General features: G+C 44.2%; 1 long non-coding RNA gene across 1 annotated transcript; it reads left to right on the top strand.

Moving 5' to 3' along the window:
• Positions 1-6043, top strand: LOC139585312 (uncharacterized). The gene is made up of 4 exons (XR_011677032.1): positions 1-418; positions 3285-3391; positions 4168-4334; positions 5277-6043. It is a non-coding gene; the product is annotated as an uncharacterized lncRNA (long non-coding RNA).
• The last annotated feature ends 6689 nt before the right edge of the window (positions 6044-12732 follow it).

The following is a 12732-nucleotide window of genomic DNA, read 5'->3' as shown; positions in this document are numbered from 1 at the left end:
ATTTCTCCTTCAGCCAAGCCCACAGGCAGCAGCTGGCACTGGCCCACCCCGCCGAGGCCGTGAGGGCCCCGCCGAGGCCGTGAGGGCCCCGCCGAGGCCGTGAGGGCCCCGCCGAGGCCGTGAGGGCCCCGCCGAGGCCGTGAGGGCCCCGCCGAGGCCGTGAGGGCCCCGGCGCCATGCTGGGAGAAGCGGCCTGTGGGCAGGAAGGCCAGTGATGGCAGCACTGCAGCTCGGGACAGCCAAACACCGGGAAACGGGCAGAAAACGAGCAGAAGAGAGCCAGCCTGCAGTGCAGGAGCTGCAGGGATCGAAGTTCCCAGCCCAGCACCCAGGAGCAGCCGTGGCCAGCAGGGCTCCGGCACAGGCCCAGCCTGAGGGGCACCCTCACTCTAGGCTTCCACACCACGGGGAACAAAAGGTGAGTGAGCGAGCGGGCAGGCCCTGGGCACAGTGCCCAAAATGTGCCACAGGGCAACATGAGCTCAGGCCAAGCTTACATTTTTTTCAATATTCCCCCAAGCCACAGAAAACATGGACAGCAAGGCTTTGAAAAATGCCTGTGCCCAAGCAGGGCCTCTCCCGGCCCCACACAGAACCAGTCCCTGGCCCTAAAGATACAGCAACCATTCTGGGGCACAAAGCAAAGAACATGGAATATACTATATAATAGCTTACTCCAAGACAACCCATTATAAGGTTTATTAAGTGTCTAGGGGTTTTTTTTCCCTATTGTCATTTTCTTTTTATTCATCATTTACTATATTAAGTTAAATTAATTTTTGTCCTGTTTCTTTGTGATATCCAAATCACAAAGACATTTTTCTAAACCCCCTTCTGTCTAAGCTGTGCAACACAAGGCAGTGCAGAGATTACAGTGTCACTTGTGAATGACTATGGTCACACCACTGTGACAATTTTCCTTAACTAAGTGGTTGAGTCACTTGTCCAATTCGTTCAGACATAGCACCACAGTAAGGAGCCTATTGCCAGTGCCTCTGGACCCACATACACTGGAATCAGGCTTGCAAAGTGCTGTCAGAATCATCCATCACCCCCCAAAATCCTGAAAAACTGGAGGGAGCTTTAACACTTAGGAAGTGACTTCGAGGCTTAAAAATCTGCACTGTACTGGGAGATTTAGAAATTCCTTTGATTCAGCTCATTGGAGGGAAAGCATGAAACATCACAGTCTGAAACACAAATATTTTTCTTTAGATAAAATTATGTCAAAATTAGGGTCGAGGTAGAGGTAAGAGGGAGCCAATGGGAGAAGAAGTGACTTGTCTAGGTCAGTCTTCAGCTGATATAATATAGCCAGAGGAACTGTGCTTTTGCAATGCTTCTTTTTTTCCTCTGTCTATAAAAAGAGTCTGTCTCAGGAATAGGTATCCAGAACCAAGAGACAGAAATCCTGCTCACAAGATATAATTTAAGACTATGTGGATCAATTTGCAAAAGGGAAGGTGATGGTTTTTTACACCATTTGCCATCCTTAGATCAAGACTGGGTAATTTTTAAAAATTTTTCTCAACCTGAGCCTGGAATAGGAATATTAGATAGGATGTCTTGGATGGTGATACATAGATGAGACTGTTTCAGTAACAAAAATCAGTGTCCAAAAGGGATGAGGAGAATGCAGTGTAATTCAAAATCCTGACAAGTCCTCATACTGTAGCTCTGTGTTTCTGCTATGCCAGAACTGCACAATGAGAGTTTGATGCCCTTGACTTTGCTATTAAGAGGTAGTGTGAATAACCAGAAGTTTGGGGCACATTGTACATCATCTCTGGATACAACAACCCAAATTCAGCCATCTGGAAACTGCCTGAAAGATAAGGAGCCAACCCCCCCCGTTTAGTAGTGATTAGAAATTGGGCCAGTTTTGCAATGAACCAAGTATACCGTGATTTTAAGGCCTAAGTGGTGCTAGCAAAGCAAGAAAAAAGGCCATAAGTTTAAAATATTGTTTTATCTTCAGTGAGCACTAAGTATTCCTTCCTTTCATGGAGTTTAATCAAATACCATGAAAATAAATTCTAAGCCACCAGAGACATACCAATAAAAATGTCTCAGGTGCTAACTCCTAACCAAATTATGAACTTAGCGTCTTTCTCAAAAAAACATAAAAAGAAAATTTACAGTTTATATTTTCTATTAAGCTTCCTTTTTGGATTTGCAGTCAGTTCATATGTCTGTGTGCAATACCCTGGAATATAGAAGGAAAATTGCCTGCCTGAGTGTTCATTTCTCTTTGGAAAAGCTGATAATGCTTCCTGTTCAATGCTATTCAATAGCAATTCACTGTTTCAACTGAATGCAAATGCCACACCAGGAACAGGCTGGTAAAACCTGTCAGGAGCTGAAGTCCATGAGCTGTCACCTTCCCTGAATGCACTTTCCTTCAAAAGGTCATGAAAGTGCCCATACAACTGCAAGGAAAGGGGTGTAGGAGCTGAGTGAGCTGGCCACAGATTGAACCTCCTGTGTGCTGGAAAATGATTTGTCAAGGGAAGACCCCTTGTGAAACAGAAGTTCCTTTGTAATGTGCAGGAGGTTCAGTAATTGCTGCAGCTCTGCAACCCCTCAGGCAGAGGTCACTGGAATCTGTGACCAAGCTCTAAATGTTATTGTGTGCTCTGGTGACTGAATGCACCCTTTGTCAGCACGGAGGTGTGTTAGCATTGAGCACTGGTGCTCACCTTTGCACGGGCTGAGAGCCTGCACTCGAGTACAAAATGATTGCTTGTTCTGCCTTGGACACTGCTCCTCGCCTGGCACAGCTGCCCAGGAGCTCTGGGGTTCCCTCAGCCAGGCAGAACTCCTTTGGAACAGTGCCTGTGTGGTTAAAGCAGGCACTGGTGGGAGCAGAAGGAAAGGGGGCTGATGACTGAATAGAAAACGTGAGGATCTTTGGATCTTAGGAGTTAAACTTTTCCAGACACTACCTCCTTCTCCAGAGCTGCCAGGGGGATTTCTACTGAACATAAAACACAGGGAAAGGCAGCCTTTTGTACACTTCCAGAAATGTTGCCTTACACTGTTGCCACCAAGAGGCTGCAGCAGAGAAGAGCAGTAATTCCTACCTCAGAGCAACGTGTAAATCAGAGCTGGGGCTTCAAAATCCATACACCAGGATTTTCCACATCATCCAAACACAAGATTGGTGCAAAGGGAATTCTAAATGTCACAATTACACACCAGGTGCAGCTGTTATTTTATTCAGTGAGAAAACAAAACTGAAATGTCAATAAGTTTGCATGCAGACTTCCAGCTTGTCCTTTCAGGAATGCCAGGAGGAAGACAGAATTAGGAGAGCTGCTCAGCAGATTCTTGTGACAGCAGCAACTCAGTACCAGCTACTGACTTCCCCAAGACTGAGTGGTGGGCTGAGGTGAGAAAAATTAAAAAAAAAAAAAAGAAAAAGGAAAAAAAAAAAGTAAGAACAGTTTAATAGCTGTTCTTTTCTTAATAAAAGAAAATATAAAAATTATTATTAAGGAAAAGGAGAGAGAAAGGAATTAAAGCTAAGAGAGGAATAAGCACCACTCCCCTCTGAGTGATGCCCAGCCCATTCCGGAGCAGCTCACGGCCAACTTCTCCCAGCTTAGCTGCTGCTGTGGAATATCCCTTTGGCCAGTTTGGTTCATCTGTCCCAGCTTTTGTACACCTGCTCTCTGACAGACCCTGGGAAACCAGGAAATGCTTGCTTTAGGGTAAGCACTACCCAGCAACAACCAAAACATCAGTGTGTTATCAGTGCTGTTCCCATTCTAAATCCAAACCCCAGCACTGCCCCAGCTCCTGGGAAGAAAGCTCACTCCATCCCAGCTGAAACTAGGACAGAGATCCCTCTGTAAGAGCAGGACATGCTGCAGTCTCCCAGGGTACTTATTGGAGGTGAGTGAGCTGGACTGCAAACTCTGGAGTTTGAGTTATTTTAAGGGCCATACTGAGCAGCATTATTTTACCTTCTGGGCATCCATTCTCCAGCATTGCTCAGAATCTTGTTTAAACCCCTACAAAATAACTGTCTTCTGCTAGAAGCCTTTAGTTCAATGATGAGCCAAAAGGATTAAACACATTGATAAAAAACTAGATTTCGGACAAAAACACGGCTGAGAGCTGTCAGAGCAATCAATGCTTATCTAAGCCTTCCTTTTTCTCAAGCATTTGCTAGCAAGGAATGGTGGAGGAGCCTTGAGAAGAGGAGCTTTGGGGTGACCTAATTGTGGCCTTCCAGTACCTGAAGATATCCTACGGGATGAATGAAGAGAGGCTATTTACCAGAGCCTGGGGTGGCAGGACAAGGGAGAATGGCTTCAAACTGACATAAAGTAGGTTTGGATGGGATATTGGGATTAAATTCTTTCCTGTGAGGTTGCCCAGAGCAGCTGTGGCTGCCCCATCCCTGGAAGTGTTCAAGGCCAGGTTGGATGGGACTTTGAGCAACCTGGGACAGTGGGACAAGCTGATCTTTAAGGTCCTTTCTAACCCAAACCATTCCATGGTTCTCTGAAGTCTGTGGGTTTCTTTCATACCTATCTCATCTATGCAAAATTGTACAGGTTGTTTTTCGATGGGCATTTCCCACAACTCTCCACTCAGCACTTCACATCATGTTTGGAAAACAGCGTTTGAGCTCAGGCGTAGCATTTAGACTACATGGATTCTCCCTATGGATCACTCAGAAAGCTGAAAGAGGATGTGGAGTTTATTGGAGAGAAAGGAGTTTTGTAATGCCTCTCCAAGTTATAAATCTAACAGGGACAAAGCTTTTGTTCAGTCACTTTTGAAGGAGTCTCAGATTTACAGCCCCCACATCTTTGTATTAGGAATTGTTTGGAACCTGTGACTGTTCTCTTGGATTTGTGAGGAGAACAATTTGTAAGGTTGGGATTTTGCTAGAGCCAGAGCTGCACAGGTCAAGAGTATGTATTTGGTGTTGTTCTGAAGGATTATTTTTCCAGCTTGTGGACTGCTCATTAACATGATGGCCTGCTTTATTAACATGCAATGTGAGACTTGTGGATGAGAGAATGTGAGAGAGCTGCCAACACTCTCTTCTGAAGCATTTGGGTGGTTTGGGAGCTGCTCCAGTGACTGAGGGACCTGCAGTCCTCAGCTGGAAACACGTAGCTTAAGGGCTGGAGAGAAGGGGATGATGCCATCTGTATAGTTGGGAAGGAAAGTGCAGATCACTAAGTGTGTTTGGTCAAGTTTACAGGGGAGGATGAACATCTGCACTGGCTTTTTGTTGTTGGGCTTTTTCTTTGCAGGCAACAAAGCAAAGTCCATGGATGTTTTGGAGGGGTTCAAGATCAGCAGAGCCTGAGTGTAGAGTGGTACCTAGAGCTTGAGGGAAAGGATGCAGCTCAGCGGGTGCGAGTTACCTGTTGAGCACCTGCTCCCGCAGAAAAGGTTCTAAAGAAGGCGGCCGTGCTGGAAGTTGCATTTTCCTTTGCAGCCTGTACAAGGCAAGGATCCCTCTTGCGTGCCCGCTGCCTGCAGGAGCCCGAGCTGCCGGTGCCCGGGATCCGCAGCGGAGCCGTTCCCGCGCCGCCCGCACGAACGGGGCCGGGCCAGCTGAGCGCCCTCTGTGCCGGGCGCTGCCGGCGCTCACCCAAGCAGCCACAGGACGGCGGTGTCTGCTCGCGGAAGGGAGGGACCGCACCCAGCCCAGCTCGGGAACAGCCCACGTGCCCAAGAGCCACGCTGGAAGTGTCGCTGCTCTCCGATCCACTGTGTCAGCAGGACAAAACGATTTCGCTGGTCTTCCCCTTCCAGGGACTAACTCCTGTTTGCACCACACTCAAACGGCACCACGAGCTGCTTTGCCCTAGGAAATCTCTTCACTCTCGCAGAGTCTGGTATAAACTCGAAAAACAAGCAGAGCTCACAGAAGTGCCCGGTGAGAGCTCTTGCTGCTCTCACCTTCAGCTGCACCCACAGAGCCAGCAGCACACCCCTGCACCTGCGCTTTCCTTCTCAGCTCTGTGTATCGAGGGGTGGGCTTGCTGAAAATGCCATCACCATGCTGTGGCATGGAGGCAGGCCGCCCATTCAGAAATCATCGTCTGAATTGCAGCCAAGGCAGCAAACTTGAATTATTCATGAATGCCTGTTACAAGACTTGCTTTTTGCTTGCCTTTTGTTGCTGCTTTTTTTTTTTTTTTTTTTTTTTTTAACAAAAGTGGATAACATCTCTCTGCTTTCTTCAGCACTCTAAGTTTGGACAGCTGGAAATCTCCAGTGCAAATCAGCAATAATGAATGCAAGTAACAGACTAGATAATCATGTGGAATTTATCAGGTACATATGGGTGTCTATTGTCAGGGTGCCTTTGTGCTTTATATAGAAGTTTTCAGAATGTGCCTGCTCAGCAATAATGAACAGAAAAGTCAGTCTGAAAAGAAAAAGGCATTTCTAGAATATTGAGGTTTTTATATAAAAGAAAGAACTACATTTATTGTGTTCAGGTCACTCATAAAACAGATATAGCAGTTTACTTTTAATGTAACTCTTCTGAAATGCACAGGACCCATAATTATATATTTCTATTTATAAATGAATAACATGGGAATTTATCATCAATAATATGGGTTTGTTATAACCGTTATTTCTGTGACCCAAATGAAGGTATTTAATATTTTTACTATAAGTCACAGTCCCTATGAGTGTATTTTCTAGGTGTGTTGGAGCTCAGAGGGGCAGCCAAATGAATACAGGTTTGGATCACAGACTGCAGTTCAGAAACCTTCAGAATATGTGTATTGGTGAGTACAAAGGCATCCCTATTCACCCTGCCAAACTAAGGCCTATCAGAGTTGCTTTTCCTCAGCCATTATACATTACTATGGAAATTTAATCTGTTTCATCATTTCAATTTCATAGTGTGTTACAGCTCCTCCCTTTTAAAACATGTTGGCATTTTACATGGGAGACATGCTTGTCTTTGAGTTGTCCCTGACAAAATAGCTACAGTTATTTCTTTATTTCTTTTTTATTACAGTTGTTCTTCCAGTTTTCACTCTTTACTCATTGCTTTAATTTCATGCTCATCATTTAGGTGTTGTTGATACCTAATAGCATGATGACTGCTCCGTTGTAAATAGGACAAGAAATATGGGACATCTTAAGGGATTTATAATTGAAAATAGGTTGAAAATCATAGTCACTGCATTGCATTCCAGAGTAATCCTCCCTGGGTCTGTGGTTTGTTTTCTTGGGGTTTTTTTCCCTTATGGCTTCCAAATATTTCACAAACTGAATTCAATTTAGAGCACTGGCTCTGTGGTTCATAACTGCTCACCAAATCCCTTCTGCAGCTTTTGCAGCCCTGTCTTTACTGGGTGTTGATACAAAGATTTGTGCCTGGGTTTTACATTGCTGAGTTGCTCCTAAATTCTTGCATAGGAGACTAGAATATGGAAAAAGAATCAATAACAAGTGACTAATGTAATTATTTACTTACTTGTAATAAAATTTTCCAGAATGCAAGTTCAAGTCAAAGACACAAGCAGACAATAAAAGGAAAGATAGTGTGAAGTCTATGCCATTTCTTTAGGAGAGCCCATTGTATAAAACATGTGTCTGTTATAATTTTAATTTCAAACAGGGAGCATAGGACTGTCTTCATTTTGTAAAAAGTAATCCTTTCTTTTGGAATTGTTGAAGGTTTTGTATCAGCCAGTATTTTTATTGCTATCTAGATTTCGTTTCTCTCAAACTTGCTTCTCTTCAGGTAAGGAGGCATGTCCTCAGGTCCTGTCTGCATCCCAAGGCATGAACAGTTCAGCCCTGCAAGCAGGTCAATATCAGTATTCCCATTCAGGATTATATTTCTTCTTTGCTTTTCTCAGTTTGGCGTTTTTTGCATAAGTTAATGACAAACAGCTTAGATAAAGAATGTGTTGACTGAGGAGATTTTGGAGGACCCCTGCATTAAGTGATGTGGGTCTCTTAAAAATATATATCCTGTTTCTCTCATCTGCAAATCTGTGTGAGAGAGGGCTGCCTCAGAGAATGTCTGTGAGCAGAGCAAAAAGCAAAACCTGGCACAAGTAAAGAACCAGTGAGTGTGGCAGAGATTTGGGATTGTCACTTGCCATATGGGCATGCCAAGTAAAGAAATGCAGCAAAGTGTTTCTGCCTTCTCTGCTGTGGGGGAGGCTTAGGACAAATACCTACATTGCTTTCTGGTTTGTTGCATTTGACTTTTCAAGCGTGAAGATTTATTTATGTGTTTATTTATTTGTGTTAGAAAGTTATTTCTGAAGCCCACTACCTTCACTGTTTACTTGTCTCCTTCTTTAGTAGAGATAAAAGCAGGTAAATATGGAGCAAATTATTATTTCCTTGTGTTATCATTGGAATTTCCACCCTGCTGCAGATGGCTTAAGGTCTTGTAGCCTAATTTTTGGCAGCAAGAGGCCTCTTTTTTTACATCCACAGCTAATACTTCAATAATCTACGCAGCTTCTCCCATGTAAATTTTTTGCAGTTTGTGATGAGCATCATATCCTTAGACTAGCAGAAGGAAAAAAGCTAGTAAACTATCCTGTGCATCCTACACAACTCTTTCTGAGGCCCAAGAGATGCAAGGGTTAGACATATGTTAGGAATCCCAGTCAGGAATCTGTCTTCATTGTTTGCCCAGAATTGCCTGAAAAGAAATTAAATGGAACACCATAGCTGCTCTCTTCAACTTCTTTGCTTGGAATTGTAAATGCAAGCAAATATTTTGCATTTGTAGTATTTTTGAAGGTACTTGTGTAGATTCCTGAAGAGGGAGAGGGTTTGATGAAGTAAAAGCCCTGCAGAATTTGAGGTGAGGGGTAAGGAATTGCAAGTGATGGGACGAGGTGAGATCTCAGTTAATGCCACAGTACATGGAGGAAGCTCTGGGAGGGAGAGCTGCGCCCCTCAGTGCATCATTCTACTCCCCAGAAGGGGACAGGCTCCTGCTCATCAAATGACCAGTGTTCACCATCCCCTTGGGCCTGCTGGGCTTACAGACATATCAGTATCCATTGTAGTTACACTGATCTTGGAACAAAGCTTGTATTTTTGATGCTAAGGTTTAAAGAGTAGTTTATGTGGGTATGATGTTCTTGCTGGTGTGTTTTACAGGGACGAGGTGCAAAGTCTGCAGCAGGTATTGTAACATTAGGTGAAGGAGCTGACAGGAGCAAGGTGTGGAACGTGGAATAGATTTGTGTTAGATTGCTGCAGTGCCCACCCTTAGAAAGATTAAAAGGTCTCTAGTATTTATACTCTTTCCCCTCAAATTACTGATCTCAATTAACAACCAGGAATTTGTGTCAATGGACAATAAATTGAACTAAATAAAAATTCCTTGGGTTGAGGTTTTTGCCGCTGATCTTGCAGGAGGACCTGAATTCTCAGGTGAAAGGGAAAAACAAAGGGTCAAAAGCAACCATTTGAATAGGAGCTCCCTGGTCCCAGCTAAAGAACAAGAGAGAGCAAGGAAATGAGGCAGGGATGGTTATGGGGCTCATTACTTTGTCTGGACCATGTATTCCTTGGCTAGAGCTAGGAACAGCAGTAGTCTTGCAAGGTTCCTGTGGCATTTTTGGGTATGTACCTACATGACTGCACACATGTGTTTACACCTGGAATGCATCCAGAAAGGTGAACTAAGCCAAACACAACAGTTGTGTGTCTGGGGCTGGAGTGTGTCCGGGGCACTGCAGAGCTGCACCTGGCAAGTGATGCTAGTGCAGCAGTTCCCTCGTTGGTCACCATTTTAATGGTGTGATACCTCAAAAAAGGGATGTATTTCGTCTGGCTATGAACTTTTCCAACCTCCAATCAATGCATTTTGTAGAACTAGGTTAATTATCCATTTAGTGTTATGGGTCTCCTCTGTTGGAGGTTGTTAGATCACTATCAGGTCTGCCCAAGTGCTTAACTTGTCTGTGATGGAATGAGGACAGGCTTTCCATCCTGAGGTCACAAATTTCATCCTTACACCTTATTTTGGCTTCTTTGAAATGTGGTCATGGGCAGATAAACTGCTGGCTTGTAAATGGGAAAGGGGAAAGTTGAGAGACCATGATCTTTGAGTCTTTTCATTTTTGCTATTGAATTTGTCTTTTCCTGAAGGCTGTGTATTTGGAAAACACCAGACCTAGACTAGAAATATCCATGGTTCTTAGGCTTGTTTCATGCAGTGCAGGTATGTTTCTGTAAGATTTTTAGAAGTGGGTAGGTTTGTCCCACCCACTGAGGAGATGTCTGGGTCTGTTTAGTGCCTTAAAATTTCCCGGTCCTTCACAGAACTTAAGCTGAACATTTTTAGGAAATTTTAATCAAATTGGCTGCTTTTGGCATGAAAAGTCAGGTTTTGAGTCATCCCTTCCCCCCTGGAAAATGCAGCCTCTGTTAGTTCTGAGCTGCATAGGCAGCATGAGCATTACTCCAAAGAGGGAAGCAGCTTAGGCTGAATGCTCCAGGAAGCTGCTGTGCATTTTCCTTCCTGGATCAGCTGCATGGAACGGTGCAGTGCTGTGTAAAGATGTTCTTATTTCCATGCAGAGTCCCACTGACGTCAGTAGGTTTGTGTTAACATCAGGTCCACAGCTCTGGCTGTTAAAAACAGCCAATGGATATTCACTATAGCCTAGGCTGAAACAAGATTAGTGTTTTTTATATGTGCACAATAATGCAGCTGGATTTCATTCTTCTGAATTCTTCTCCACGTACACATGTCTCTGGCAATATGCACTACAACAGGAACCCACTGGAGCAACTGCAGAGCATGAAAATATTAGAAATACTATATTGTCAAACAATACATTTCTATCCAAAAGCTTTAATGCATTATGTGGTGGGTATTTAGAAAATGAGATATTGTGATTTAAGGGCTATTCTGCTTAACTTAAATTGCTGTGAGAAAGAAGAAAAGAACTGAGATTGAAGAATTAAAATTGGCGTTTCTGAAGCTCTTCTGAGCTGGAATGAGTATCAGCAATGTGATACCTGAGAAGGGAACTGCCAGGATCTGCCTCATTGGAGTAGAGGAGCTTCACAAAAGGTCTCTCGTGAATGTCACAGAAGTTGCATTTACTATTCTGGTATATTGTCATGAGTGTGTCTTAAATGCAAAAATCTTATTTGTTCTCTCCATCTCTTCTGCAGAGTCACTGTGGAGGGAGTAGGATAAGGCATTCATTAAATATTTTGTTCTGTGCTGTCAGTCTGCACCTCCCTCTCTCAGGCTCCCTTTAATCTTTCTGAGCAATTTTCTCTCTTCTTGCAGGGGTGACTGAAATGATTCTTTGAAGCCACCGGCTTTGACGTTTGGAAAAAAGAATTAAAAACCAAAAGAATGCTCTAATTAAGGAAGCATCAGTTAAAGCTCAAGAAGAAATCCAAGATGTTGATCAGTTCTTTCATGTCTGCCTGACAACTGCACAGCGTTAGCAGAGGGCCTCATTAGAGGGTGCTCACCCAAAGTCCAGATGAAGGTGCAGAAACACCCATGAGTGATATGCAGGACTGCTTTGTGGAGGAAAATTAAATATCTGCTACCCTTCCCATAACACAGGTTGTGACCTACGGCCCAAGCAGCTCCGGAAAAGAGGACTTCGTTTACAGAGGGGCTATTTAGCACTGTTTCAGAAGTGAAAATGGGCTCCAAAGGCTGTGTATGTATGTTCTCCACTGTTGGTTTCACTGAGAGTCAAATCCTCTGGCTCCACGTGCTTGCCCAGAGGTGTGCTTGATTGTACCTGCATGACTTAATGAGTATATGGCAAGATTGAGAGAGGTTTTTCAAGGCCATCTTCTTCTTTGTCCAAGTGTTTTGTCCTTCCCCAGTGTTATCCCTGTGGCAGGGGCTAATGCTGATACCCTGATGCTCACAGCATGGTAGGTTGAGGAAGTTATGAGAGTGCAAACTTCACCTTGTGTCTCCATGTTTTGTGGCCACCTGCTACAAAATGCTGAATTTGGATGTTGTGAGAGCTGGGTCAGCACTTTTCCACGCAGGATTCCCCCAGCTCATTGTTCCAGCTGTGAATGCCATTGTAGATAAGCAATTTCTTTTATTACAAAAATTATACACATTGTAATGAGTTTTTGTGAAGGGTCTCTGCAGGGCTGGGGAGGATATCAGGGCCCAGCAGTGCCTCAGCCAGACAGTTCACAGAATCCATAACAGCAGTGAGATAGAGTTAAAAATGATTAATTGTGGCATGCTCACACAGCCCTTTGAAAAGCAAGTGGAGTGATATAAATCACTTGCATTGTTTTACTCACTTTCTTTTTTTTGCTGAGTGAGGCATAATTTTATGCACTGAGGTTGTGTGCTGCTGAGGCTTTTTGCCTTGCTTTCTTAATTAATTTAGTGGTTTGGGGGGAAAAGTTAGCAAGACAGGTGGGACTCAGAGAAGCCCCTGGTTTCAGCCAATTTTGGGTGTGTCCACTTCCTGGAATGAATTGTCTTCATTTAGTCACAGGGTTCTTGCTCTGGGCCTGTGGACAGCTAGTTAACTGCATCTTTGCAAATACAGCCCAAGCCCTGTTGCTGGGAAGCTGCCCACGCAGGAGGCACCCACAGGGGGCTCAATGAGCACTGAGGCAGAAGGTGCCAGCACTCTGGTACTCCCAGGAGCTCATTGCCTGCATTAATGATGTCCTGCGCAGGAGAAATAAATTGTGAGGAGTGCCAGCTGGTGGAGGTAGCACTGCGGTGTGAAGGCCTTTCCT

Source organism: Agelaius tricolor, unplaced genomic scaffold (assembly GCF_023055355.1).
Source record: "Agelaius tricolor isolate 1412-34295 unplaced genomic scaffold, bAgeTri1.0.p SCAF_72, whole genome shotgun sequence".
Lineage (NCBI taxonomy): Eukaryota > Metazoa > Chordata > Aves > Passeriformes > Icteridae > Agelaius > Agelaius tricolor.
The sequence above is the reverse complement of the archived record's forward strand: the minus strand, read 5'-3'. Positions and strand labels throughout refer to the sequence as shown.